Source organism: Symphalangus syndactylus, chromosome 3 (assembly GCF_028878055.3).
Source record: "Symphalangus syndactylus isolate Jambi chromosome 3, NHGRI_mSymSyn1-v2.1_pri, whole genome shotgun sequence".
In the NCBI taxonomy this organism is placed as follows: domain Eukaryota; kingdom Metazoa; phylum Chordata; class Mammalia; order Primates; family Hylobatidae; genus Symphalangus; species Symphalangus syndactylus.
Genome location: NC_072425.2, coordinates 35,424,685 through 35,438,095, shown reverse-complemented (window position 1 = coordinate 35,438,095; position 13,411 = coordinate 35,424,685). Strand labels below are relative to the sequence as shown.

The 13,411-nt window shown below is 41.7% G+C and overlaps 1 pseudogene; it reads right to left on the bottom strand.

Moving 5' to 3' along the window:
• The window catches only part of LOC129478470 (Y-box-binding protein 1-like), a 35,786-nt pseudogene extending 22,696 nt beyond the window's left edge, over window positions 1–13,090 (bottom strand).
• Between the last annotated feature and the right edge of the window lie 321 nt (window positions 13,091–13,411).

The following is a 13,411-nucleotide window of genomic DNA, read 5'->3' as shown; positions in this document are numbered from 1 at the left end:
CCAAATGACACTAAACTAAATAAGATAGATTATTTATCATTTAAACAAAGTTCAGAGGTAAGAAATCAAGGCTGGAATGGCAGCTCCACAATCACTGGGGAGCCAGGCTTGCTCTTTCTTGTTTCTCCCATCTGGTTGGTCCGTCCAAGGTGATGGCATAAGTTCCGACCATCATGCTAACATCCTTTTTAGTAGAAAACTGAGTTCACACCAGATAAATAAAAGGGATAGAAGAAGAAAGGGGGTGAAGACATGTTACAGTGGTCTTTTAATATTTCCAGACAGCTTCACAATGCTCTCATTTACATTTCACAGTTGAAACTTAGCTTTAGGTAAGAGGGAGGCTGAGGAGTGTGGTTGTTATTCCAAGCAGGTTAGTGCTCTGCTAAAGCAGGAATCTCTATTACTATGCAAGAGACAGGAAATGGATATTGGCCTAGGCAACTAGGATCTCTGTCAATGATGCCAGAAAGAAAAAGGCAATTTAAAAGTGTAAAGGCAAAGGTGGGAAAACAGACATATCCTGTTGTGGTCTGTGTTACATTCCTGGTAGGGGTTTTGTGAAAGAAGGCTTCAGTTCATCAGTCACGCTCCTGCCCAAGGCATCGTCTACAAAGTTAACCTGATCAGATCCAGGATATGATCTTGGTTTCCTATAAGCGAGACTCCCCAGCATGGTATGCAAGGCATTCTGTGCCTGTCCCAGTTCTACCTCCCTAGCTTCAGCAATCGCCACTCTCCTGTACTACAGCCACACCCAGCTCCTTGTCATTTCAAAACATGCGCAGGCCACTTGTTTCTCTGTACATACACAGGCAGTTCCTGGTGCCTGGAATGCACTTTCCTCCCCCATTTGAACCAAAATTCCCCAGCATCGAGTTTGCAAATTGAAATTTTTCTCATCAGCTTGTAGGGGTTCTTTTTATAATTAATAGACTAGTTATGAATATAGGCTATCAATGTGTGGCTCTTTAGCAAAAGTTTACAAATGCCTTTTCTTTCAGTGTGCCTTTCTTCCAAAATATTTTCCTCATCCTGCTGCTCTTTCTGCAGGCTCTTGGTCTGCTTTTTAGGCAGGAAAAGGGTCCCTAATGCCTACTCCTTGTGGTTCCAATGGCTTAAAGCATGTGCCAACTTCCTAGTTGGTGAGAAAAGGACTAGAGTCACATGGAAAGAAATCCGTCCTTCAGAGGATGTGTCCACTGGAAACCTCCTGTCTGAGTCTGATACGGAAGAGGCAAACCTACAGGAAAGGAAAAGAGAAGATAACCATCAGGATCCCTTGACTGGCTCGTCATTGCAGCTGCAGCCTGGAATTACCTGCTCAACACTGGGTTAGGAAGAACTTTGGCATCTTGACTTCCACTTTATCATGGGCCATCCAGCTAGAAAGCAGCCAAAAGCAGAGACAGCATCCTTTCTCCATACCTGGACAGCACTGGGGATTGTGGCTGTGAAGGTAGAGGCGACCCAGCTTAAATGCCTTCTACATGGAAGACCAGCAGGCCATGTGCTGGGCAAATCCTTTCAGCAATTTATTTGTAGAAAGGAACCACATGATAGCTGATCAGAGAATGAGGGTGCTTTTCCAGACATAAGATTGGAGTGTAGTGAGGCCAAAAGGAATCCAAGCCCTTAGGAAAACTTGACCTTTGTCAACCTCTGCAACCCCAGAAGCTAGTAGAGGTCTTGTTTCCAGGGACAATTAGCCACAGCACAGCATGGGGCCCAGGAGGACACTGATTCCTGAGAAACATCGGCCATGTCCAGGCTGAGACTGAGACGATCTGCCCCTTGGCTGGGGACCTCGCTCATGGCAGTTCTCCAGCTAGAAAGCCAGTGTGTGCGCAGGGAGGCCCAAGCCCACACAATCACGTTCTTGCATGCAAATCTCATTCTTTACTTGTGTGTCAGTGGCGAGGGTTGCAGTCACACTCTTGGAAACTGGAGAGAGCTGGAAGCAAGGAAAGAAAGACAAGTCAGAGTAAGCAGCCATGAAATGCATGTGGCGCTATTTTAGTGAATGGATTGGTTAGGGAGAGGGCAGTGAGTTGAGGCAGTGGCCCAGTTCCTTGCCCAAGTGTATGAACAACAAGCTTCAGACTACAAGGCTGTTCCAGAAAATTCGCCCTAAGGGTGGAAATGTTTTAAGTCTGCATGTTCTGACATGGTGGCCACTAGCTACTTATGGCTCTTGAGCACCTGGAATGTGACTATGACAATAAGGAAGTGTATTTTAAATTTTACTTAATGTTAATTAATTTAGACTTCAATATAAATAGCTACTGTAGTGGCTAGGGGCTGCCATACTGGACAGCAAAATACCAGAGAACAGGGGGCAGGAATTTGGGCTTTAGAGTAAGACAGAGAGTCTTGCCTTCCTCCCTGGCTACCCCTGTGAGCTCAGATAAGCCATTAGACCTCTTTGTGCTTTAGTTTTCTCTGATTTAAAACAGGGCTGATGGTACTAGCCTCTTTGCCCTAGTGCCTGCAGGTAGAAGTGCCCAACAGAAGATTGGCTTCTATTTGCAGACACCTGTTCAAATTCCTATGCACTCAACAACCATCATTTAGACAATTCTGTTCCAGTCCTGAGAATCCCCAACTGTAAGTCAAGGTATAGCTGCCGGGAACTTTCCAAGTTCTATAGGAAGCCCTTGGAGCTGGAGGCAGGAATAAGGAAATGGTTTCTGAGAAACCAGTCTCCTGTTTGGAAGGATCCAGGTTCATGGGCTCCTGTACCTCTGATGATGGAAAAGAGGGTCCCAAGGAGCTTTCCCAGGAAGCAACCATCCTAGGATGCTCAGTTCTGGGCAGACTCCTTTCATGAGATTTGTCTCCAAGACCAAGTTGAGTGCTGCCCAAGAGACTTCGAGAAACTCTAATGAGACCTCAGGGGGCAATCGCACTGGGGGAGGTTGCAGAGGGAGGTGTTGGGATTCATGTCCAATGAGTCTTACTTGCAGGAAAGGGACCATGATACCATAGGTTGGAGACAGGTTCCTGCTTCCCAGGCCCATGGCCTTGTCCGTGAGGCAGGAAGGAAAGACTGGCCACAGGCACCCAAGACATCAGTGATGGTACTAGTCCCTGGCTTGTAAAGTGAGCTTCCAGGGCAAAAGACCTGTGCCCACTGGCTGCCAGGGAGGGGATGGGTACAGAGGAGCCAAAAGCCTGGGAAGATTGCAAGGTCGAGTCCAATTTCCTGCCTCTCACTGTGAACTGGAAAGCAAACGCCTAGCCTGGCTTATTCAGGAAAGATACTGAGAGAGGACAAGATTTCACAACTCAGTGTTTTCTCAAATTTCTGAACTCCAGCCTCATTGCCTGTAGGTGACCTTCAGTGTGTCCCCAGGGGCTGGGAGCTGGGTCCCATGTTAGGCCCCCATGACTGTGGGAGGCAGTGATGTCACTGGCCTCCTGTTTCCATGTCTTCTGTATTCAGCACGCCCTGCGAGTTTGGTGTTCCTGGGAAGCCACTCCTCTCATGGCACTGCCTGGCAGCCTGCTGTCTCCTCTTGCTCTCATCCAGGGCCACTCTGCTCTGATGCTTATATTCCCATGGGGTCCCCAGCCACATATCATACCTCTCATCTCTCCCCTTTGGTCCTCTTTTAGGATAATCTTTCATCTGCTGTGTTCTCTGCTAAGAATGTCCTTCTTACCCGAATGCTGTCCCTTTGCTTAAATACATCTCTCTGCTTTTCTGAAAACTTTTCCTATGCTGTGGCCTGAATTCGTCTCTCCTTCCTTGGAGTTCTTCAACACTTGTATTTTGACCCTATATCACTCAGTAGGACATTTGATTCTACATAAGGAAGCACCTCATTAGTCCTGCTGTCATAAAATCCTGCCCGTCCCACTGCCTGTCCACATCCCCCACCAAATCCAGCCTCACTGAGGAGTGCTGGGAGCCTGCAGATCAGGTGCAGTCTCTTCTCAGGAAAGAGCTTAAAATGTTTCTTCTAGAAGCTCATGCAGTGAAGCCTCCAGGGTTGATACCAGGGAGCAAGAAAATCAGAACACCCTCAGGGGATTGAGGCAGGAGCCTGAGAACCCCCTGTGTCCTACTAGATTCTCAGTGTGGCCCTCCAGGGCATTGAATCCAGCCGATGCCATCAGGATAAAAGCCCAGACAATGGCAACACCTGGCAAAATCGGAGTCATTGCCTGTATTAGTATACCAAAGACATGGATCAAAAATGGCAATTTCAGCTGCAACCAAATGACTAGTTTCTTCTTTTCTCTGGCAGCAGTGTACTACCAGGTTCAGCTCTTTCTTGATCCCAATCCTGGGCCTGAAGGGTAAAGCTACATTGTCAACATGGAGAAGGGTGTCTGTCTGTTTTCATTAATAGGAGAGCATGTGTCTCATTCATTAAACATAATAAGACATAGTATAGCTTAGATCACATATAAGACGTAGTATAGCTTAGATCAGAGAAAAGATTCCCGTCTGCTTTATAATTGATTATGACAGGGTGAGTGTGGGAATAATAATTAGAATAACATTCTAACATTCAGGCTTGGGTTCAAATTTCTCCCCTATTATTTCCTAGTTGGGTGAGTGATTCTGTGTCTCTGAGCCTCAGTGTCCTCATCTGTAAAATGGGAATAATAATGGTAACTACCTCACAGAGTGTTGTGAGGGTTAAGTGAAATCATGCATTTCAGACATTGAGTACAGTTCTTGGGACAGGGTTAAATGCTCAGTAAGTATTAGCTATTATTGATATTATTGGGAGAGCAGTGTCAATCATCAGATAAATCTGTAGTATTAGAATATAGACACTTACTAGGTTTCAGCAGTAGGTACATGAAATGTACTTGGTTAGAAGACTGTGCAGTTTTGGCTTTCTTGTGACCACAGAAGTGAAATGAACCAAGGACACCAGTGGAATCTGATGCAAGGGTCTTGGCTAAGGACAGATGGCCTGAGTGTCCCTTCTGGTTGCCCATTTTTGAGTTGCTTCCTTGTGCTAATGACATCATGCAGAGCAAAGCCATGCACAGAGAAGTGAACAAAGGTCAGAGGCCGAGCACCAGGTGGCTCACAGGCCCCACCTGGAGGAAGGGATTGGGTAGAGTTGGCAGTGGATGGAAGGGGCCAGTGACTGAGATCACCTGGGGAAGAATGTGAGTTCCAGATAGAGGGAAGCCTTGGGCCTGGAGTTTGAAAGCCTCTTGAACATGTACCTGTCTGTACTTTCTCCTCTCCAGGCATGGCTGGGACCTGTGACAATCAGCCTCATTCCCCAGTCCCTCCTGCTTGCCTGTGCTGGGGCAGAAAGAACACTCTGGGTTGGGAGAACGTAGCAATTACTGCTCTAGTGGCTTCTGTGAGAGGGCTTAGGTTGCCAGTGACCAGGGCAGTCTGCTGCCTTGTCATATTCCCTGCCCTTTGCCAGTTCTAAAGAGGGAGGGATAGGAAGCCAAAAGGATTATTAGTGTGGCCATTGTTACTGGCACTGCCACCATTCTCAGTTGTAAAGCCAGACAAGGGAATTGGCTAGATCAGAAAACTACCTCCAAGTATGAAGATTCTTCTGATTAGATCAAAGAAGAAAAGAGAAGAAAAAAGACACTAATGAGCAATGAGAGACCAGAACGAACACTGAAGTCCATTTATTCAGAAGCAAAGGTCAGAGAAGGCAATGAGAGGTGGTCAAGACAGGAAACTGCCCGGCAGGATACAACACTCCTTGTCTTCCCTATCTCCTGCCTCCTGGCCTAAGACCATTGTCGATGGGCTACTGTGTGGTAGAATTGTCTTATGTAATCCTAGGGACAACCCTATGACCTAGGGGTCATTGTACCTATTTTACAGGTAAGGCAAAGGAGGTTCAAAGAGCATAGGGGATTTGTCCACGTTTATTTAGCTAGTAAGTGAGAGAATGGAAGTTGAACTCAGGTCTGTTTGCATCTGAAGTTCTCTAATTGGTAATTTGGATTTCACCTCCCATGGCTCCACTTTCCTTCTCAGTAAAATGGGAGAGTGAAACTGATTTTCAGGTCATGCTTCTAACCCCCAATGACTATAAGTGGCCATCAAGTATTGGACAATGGGAAAGTATGGGAAAGAACCATTGTCATGAAGCAGCAGCTCTGTGACTGGGTAGAGTAATCCATGCGAGAGGCCTGTGCCAGAGGCTGGCACTTGGCACCAGCAGCGTTAGGAGGGAGGAGGGAAGTTCTTAGGATGTAGGGATTGGGACATGTAAGACCATCTGGGTCCTGAAGGAAGGACAAGTCTCCTCTGTGCCTCTCTACCTGTTTCTCCAGCCATGAATCTTGGGTTCTCACTCCTACTTCCTCCCTAGGAGAGACTCAGTCCTGTCTAGCTAGATTTGTGCTACCATACCAGACCCTCAGTTGTTAAAGCTATGTCCTCCTTACCCAGGTATTTCTTTTTCCATCCCTCTTTATCACAGCATCAGCACCAGCACCAGGAGGTTCCTGGAAAAGTGGCTGGAGACATGGTCCCCTTGTCCATGTAGCCAGGCAGGTCTGGCTTCTCTGAGAATTGTTGGAAATGACCCAAGTACAAAAGTGTAAATCAAAGCTCCTCACATGCCTTGAGATCTTCACATTTTCACTGAACTGGCAATATCAGCAGCACTGCTCCATGCCCACTACACTGGTATGACTGTTAGGATTTCAAACTATCATCAAAGCCCCAGCAGGAAGGCTTCTCTGACTTCACTAGTGATGCCAGAATATTCTGTGGTCCAGCTCACACTCATATCCACCTACTATAAGACCCTCCAAGGACAATTCTTCTTCTTCTTCTTCTTCTTCTTCTTCTTCTTCTTCTTCTTCTTCTTCTTCTTCTTCTTCTTCTTCTTCTTCTTCTTCTTCTTCTTCTTTCTCCTTCTCCTTCTTCTTCTCCTCCTCCTCCTTCTTCCTTCCTCCTTCTTCCTTCTTTCTTCCTCTTCCTCTTCCTCTCCTTCCTCTTCTTCTTCCTCTTCCTCTTCCTCCTCCTCCTCCTCCTCTTCTTCTTCTTCTTCTTCCTTCTTCCTTCTTCTTCTCTTTCTTCTTCTTTTTTTAAATAAAACCCCCCACGGTGCACTTTTGGAAAAAAAATTTTATTGAGGTATAATTTGCATATTAGAATGCACCCATTTTATGTGCACATTTGATGACTTTTGACATATTTATACACCTTAAATTTTCATGCAATATAATTGTGAAATCAGTATATGGAACACTTCTATCATTCTAAAAAGTTCCTTGTGCCCTTATTTGATTTTCCATGCACTTTTGGTCCTAAGCATCCACTGATGTGCTTTCTGTCATAATAGATTTTTCTTTTTTATACTTTCATATCAATGAAGTCATACATTGTGTACTTTTTTTGTGTCTGGTTCCTTTCAGAGCAGCATAAGAATGTTGAGATTCATTCGTGTCATTGCATGTAACATAGGTTGTTTTTATTATTGTTGCATAGTTTCCAATCTTATGGATAAGCTACAATTTGGCCACTCGCTATTAATGGTCATTTGGATTATTTCCAGTATTCGGTTAGTATGAATAAAGCCACAATACTATGAATATTTGCATACAAGTCTTTGTGTAGATAAGTTAGCATTTTCTTGGTAAATACTTAGGAGTGGAAATTGCTGTCTTGCTGTACATGTATGTTTAACTTTATAAGACATTTGGGTTGTGTCAAATGATTCTTCTGCATCTATTGAAAAAATCATATGAGTTATCTTGTTAAGTCTGTTAATATGGCGAAATACAGTAGTTGAATGTCAAATGTTAAATATTCAACCACTTGGTCTGTGATGTATTATCCTTTTTATACATTGCTGGATTTGATTTGTCGAGATTTTACAGATTTTTGCATTTATATCATGAAGGATATTGATCTCTGCTTTTTATTTCTTGTAACGTATTTTGGTTAGGTATCAGGGTAATGTTGGTCTCATAAAATGATTCGAAAGTGTTTCCTCCTCTATATTCTATAAGACTTTGTGTAGAATAGGTATTATTTCTTCTTTAAATATTTTATAGAATTTGTCAGTAAAGGTTACTGGGCATGGAGATTTCTTTGTCAGAAGGTTTTAAATTGTAAACTTACATTTTTAAACAGATATTGGGATACTCAGATTTGCTACCTTCTTCCTGAGTCATTTTTGGTAATTTGTTTCTTTTAAGGCATTTGTCTATTTCTTCTAAGTTATTACATTTATAGGCTAAAAATTGTTAATAATATTCTCTTATTATCTTTTTAATCGCTGTAAGCTCGATAGTAGTATCCCTCTTTCATTTCTAATATTGGAAATTTGTGTTTCCTCTTTTGTTTCTGATATTGGTTGTATTTTCTCTTTTTAACTTAATCAGTCTAGTGGTGTATCAATTTTATTGATTTTTTTTATGGGAAATTAGTTTTTGGTTTAATAGATTTTTTTGTTTGACTGTATTCTGTTTTATTAATTTCTGCTTTTGTTTTTATTTTCTTCATTCTACTTACATTGCATTTAATTTGTTTTTTTTCCTAGGTTAAGGTGAAAGTGTAGATAATTAATTTAGACCTTTCTTATTTTATAAGGAGATAATGCTTTAAATTTCCCTGTAACTGTGGCTTTATTTGTATGTACAAATTTTTATATGTTGTGTTTTAATTTTCATTTAGTTCAAAATATTTTACAATTTTCCAAGTAATTTATCCTTTGACCCATGATTTCATTAGAAATGTGTTTATTTAATTTCCAACTATTTGAAGTTTTTTCAGATTTTTTTGTTATTGATTTCTAATTTACTTCCATTGCAATCAGAGAAGGGGCTCTGTAGTATTTAAATCTTCTGACATCTATTGAGACTTGCTTTATGATTGAACATGATATATTTTGGTGAATGTACCATGTGCACTTGAAAAGAATGTATGTTCTGCTGTTGTTGGGTTGAGTATTCTATAAATATGAACTAAGTCAAATTGATTGATAGCATTATTTAGTCTCCTATGTTCTACCTAATTTTGTGGCTACTTGTTTTAACAATTACTGACAGAGGAATTTTGACGCCTCCAGTTATAGTTGCCAATTTATCTTTGCTTTTTTGTCAGTTTTTGCTTCATTCAACTTAAAGTGCTGTTATTGGATGTATGCACAATTAGTATTGTTATGTCTTTGTTATAATAAAATGTCCCTCTGTATCTCTTTATCCTGAATGTCACCCTTTCTTATGCTCAATCTTAACATGATATTTTCTTTCTTATGCTCAATGTTAACATGGCATTTTCTCCATAATTTAAATTTTAACCTACCTGTATCTTTATATTTAAAGTTACTATTGTCTAGACAACATGTAGTTAGGTCTAACATTTTTATCTCATCTGACAATCTCTGTTTTTTTAGACCAAGAATCTTGTAACAGGATTTTTTTCTTTCTTCCTTCCATCCTTTTTACTACTGGCATTAAACATTTTACTTCTACACATGTAATAAATCCCACAATATATTATATTTGCTTTAAATAGTCAATCGTTTTAATTAAAAATGAAGAAAAATTTAATTTTACTCATATCATTACTATTTCAAGTGTACTTAATTTTATTACGTAGATCTAAGTTTTCATCTGATATTATTTTCCTTCCCCTGGAAGATGTTCCTTTAAAAATATGTCATGGGCCGGTGGCTCACGCCTGTAATCCTAGCACTTTGGGAGGCTGAGGCGGGCAGATCACCTGAGGTCAGGGGTTCAAGATCAGCCTGGCCAACATGGCGAAACCCCATCCCTACTAAAAATGCAAAAATTAGCCAGGTGTGGTGGTGTGTGCTTGTAGTCCCAGCTACTCGGGAGGCTGAGGCAGGAGAATCGCTTGAACCCAGGAGGCAGAGGTTGCAGTAAACCGAGATGGCACCACTACACTCCAGCCTAGGCAACAGAGTGAGACTCTGTCTCAAACAAATAAACAAACAAAAAAACATGCCTTGTAGAACAATTTAGCTGGTGATGAATTTCCTTATGTTCTGTTTTTTTCTAAGGGGGTTTTAATTTGGCCACACTTTTGAAAGGTATTTTTACTGGACGTAGAATTCTAGGATTATAGCTGATTTTTCTTTCATCATTTTAAAGATGGATTCCATTGTTTTCTGGCTGCTTTTATTTCTCATAAAAAGTTAGTGTCATATCTTTGTTCCTGTCTATGAAATGTGCTTTTTTCTCCTCTGGCTGGTTTAAAGAGGGTTTTGTTGTTGTTGTTGTCATTTCTTCTTTATTGCTAGTTTTCAACACTTTGATTCTATGCCTTGATGTGATTTTCTTTAAGTTTTCTCTGTTTGGTGTTTGTTGAGCTTCTTGGGTCTGTGTATTTATAGTTTTTATCAAATCTAGAAGCTGTTTGACCATTATTTTCTCAAATATTTTTTCTGCTTATCTCTTGCCCTCCTGCTCCCTCCTGCCACCCCATGTGTGCTGTTTTCCACCTTTGTAGTTATAACTGGGTAATGCTACGCTTAGTACTCTTAATTTGTTTTTCTTTTTATTGACAAGGGAAGCTGGTCAATTACAAAAGGGCCCAAGGCTGGTCCTTTTAGTGACAAAGGAAACTTCCTAGGTTTTGGACCTAGGAGGGGTAATATTAAAAATATTTAACAATCATTACAGTATGGGCAAGGAGCAAAAAGAATGGTCACTAGCCTAAAATAATAGGCAAGACATGGGGCGTCATTGCAAAAAACAGTCCTGGACCAGGTTCTAGGAGGAGAGAGGGGTGGGATACACCACCTGTGATCATTCTTCCTTCAACAGCCAGCCAAGAGTTGTCTTCATTTTCATCCTCAGGAGTGGAAGTGGTGGGTGATAGGGCAACAAGTTCACTTGGTAAAGAAGAGCTGGCTGTCATTCTTGATTGGCTGGTGAGCTGGAATTTTTTTTCTTTGGTATGAGATATTGGAGTATGACTTCTGTGGTTGCACGTTTATGCTTTTTAATATTATTATCAGTTAATAAATCCCAACACATGTATGCTGCATGGACATCCAGAGTTGCTCAGGGGTGTCACAGCTCAGTCACCCATTAATTACTCCCTACCACCTGCCTATGGTCACTTTTCCTTCTCCTCCCTTCCTCCCCTTCACCTCCATGTCATCTCCACTCCCAGATTTGATGACAATGTATCCAGTGATTTTGTGGGATATGGCAGCATACAGACAAAAATCTTATTTTAATTTATATAAACTAACTTTTAAAATAATTTAAAAATTAGAAGTAACTTATTATTTGCAGCTATGTATAAGTTGTGAATATCCTTCCTTCCAGAAACAACTTCATTAAAAATTTTTCTTCTGTTTTCTTTAGTTTGAAAAAAAATGTTATCTACATAACTCCAGATTGTTGTAAGAGAAAACATTAAACTTTACAAGAATATATAACTCAAAACTGCAAATTCCTATAATCATCAGAGATAATTATTCTTACAGTTAGCTTATAATCTTTAATTTTTTAATGCTAATCTTTTTTCTGTTGGTTTTTATGAGAAGTAATATATGGTTAGTATAACAAAATTTATTTGTAGTTTTCAGGGTGAAAGTCTTCCAAACTTTCCAGAGCTTCCAATGCCTTCTTTGGAAAAGCCTTTTAATTAACATTTTGCTTTTTTTTTTCAGAAATAAAATATCTTTGTTAACCTTTCAAACTTACAGAAATGTGTACCTTAGGAAGTGAGAATTTCTCACAATCACATTCCCCAAAGACAACTGCCTTTTAACCTATACCTTACCCACCAAAGACACACTAAAGAGCTTGACATTCTTCTAACACATCACATGCCTTTGAACTGGGCATTATGCTCATGGCATTCCTCCAGTCTGGAATACTCTGCTCAATGTTGCTCACCTGGTAGTTTCCTGCTCATTAATTTGCTCCTGCTCCTGCTCCATCTCAAATGCTACCTCCCCCTTAAATCCTCCTTCAGTTCTTCCAATCACAGTTAGTTGTTTTATTCTTGGTGTACCATTGAACTGTGTACATAGCTCTCCTCCGGCGTTCATTGACTCTAAAGGGTAGAATTTGAATATGATCCTTCTGTCCCAAAGTGTACACTTTTTTTTTTATGTACTCTGCTGCTTCCATGGAGCTTTTCTATTAGGATTTAGAATGGTTATCTGTGATTCTTGATTTGCCATACTCTTCTTTTTAAAAATTGGGAGATAATTTACTTGCCATAAAATTATCCTTTTAAAAAGTACACAGTTAATTCTAATTATTATAGCTTTTAAATCCCAATTATCTTTATGGAAGGAATTATACTTATCTTCGTATTTCCAGTTCCTAGGACAGAACTTAATATTCACTAGTAAAGCACTCAATAAATGTTTCCTGAATAAAAGTCTAAGTGTTTTACTATACACTATTAGCTAGTACTTTGCAAACTTAAAGTGCATACAAATCACCTGGGGAGTGTGATAAAAATGCAGATTCTGACTAGAAGGTGGGACCTGAGATCTAAATTTCTAACAGAGAGGAACTAAAGTGGCTGACTAGATAGAGCCAGGAAAAGCATCTCTCATCGAGAGACCAAACCATTAATAAAAGTGGCATACTCCAGGCAGGTCTTCAGAAGGAAGGCAGTAAGAGTGGAAAGAGGGAGGAGGCAGATCTTGGGCTGCATGGGGAGGAAGCTTGGAACCCTGCACAGGGCTGCTGAGCAGCAGGACTCATGCGTGGCCCTTAGCAGCTCCTGGGAAGGGGTGAGTTAAATAGGTGAGGAGTGGCTCACTCTTGCCATAAAATCCTAGAATCCAGAATCCTAGAATCTTAGCTGCAGGAGACCCCACGGCCCTCATGGACATTTGGGCTTACAGGGAGAGCTACTTGGAGAGGTGGCAGGGACAGGACTCTTGCCTGTGCAGAGCCCAGTGGGGTGGTGTGGGTATAGCTGCAGCAAACCACAGCCAGGGATGCCTATTCCCCAAGGCTTACCATGCTCCTTTAGGTGGTGTTGGCCTTTATTGACTATCTGCTGGAAGTGCAGCCTTGGATGCCCAACCAGGGTGCTTTCTGTGGGCTGCTGCCATAGCTCCTTCACCAGCAGACCCTGCCTAACCACTGGAGAACTTCGACAGACAGGCCCACTGATGTTCATCTACCTGCAGCCTCCCCCCACTGCTTTGCCAGTGCACACACTTGCCTGCAGCCTCCCACCTAGTGCATTGCCCATGTGCATCTGTGCACTCATGGACCTTACTACCCTTTTGCCACTGGTGCATGTGCATGAACCCTGCTTCTGTCACCCTACCCCCACTGGTGTGCACACATCCTGCTGTGCCACTGTTGCCAGGCAGCATGTGTGTATTTGCCACCAGCCCAATGAAGTGCTTTTGCCAGCACCTCCTGCACTGGAGTGCTGTTGCCAGTGGACTGGGAACACCTCTGCATGAGGAGCCAGAGGACAAAGTCATAGGAC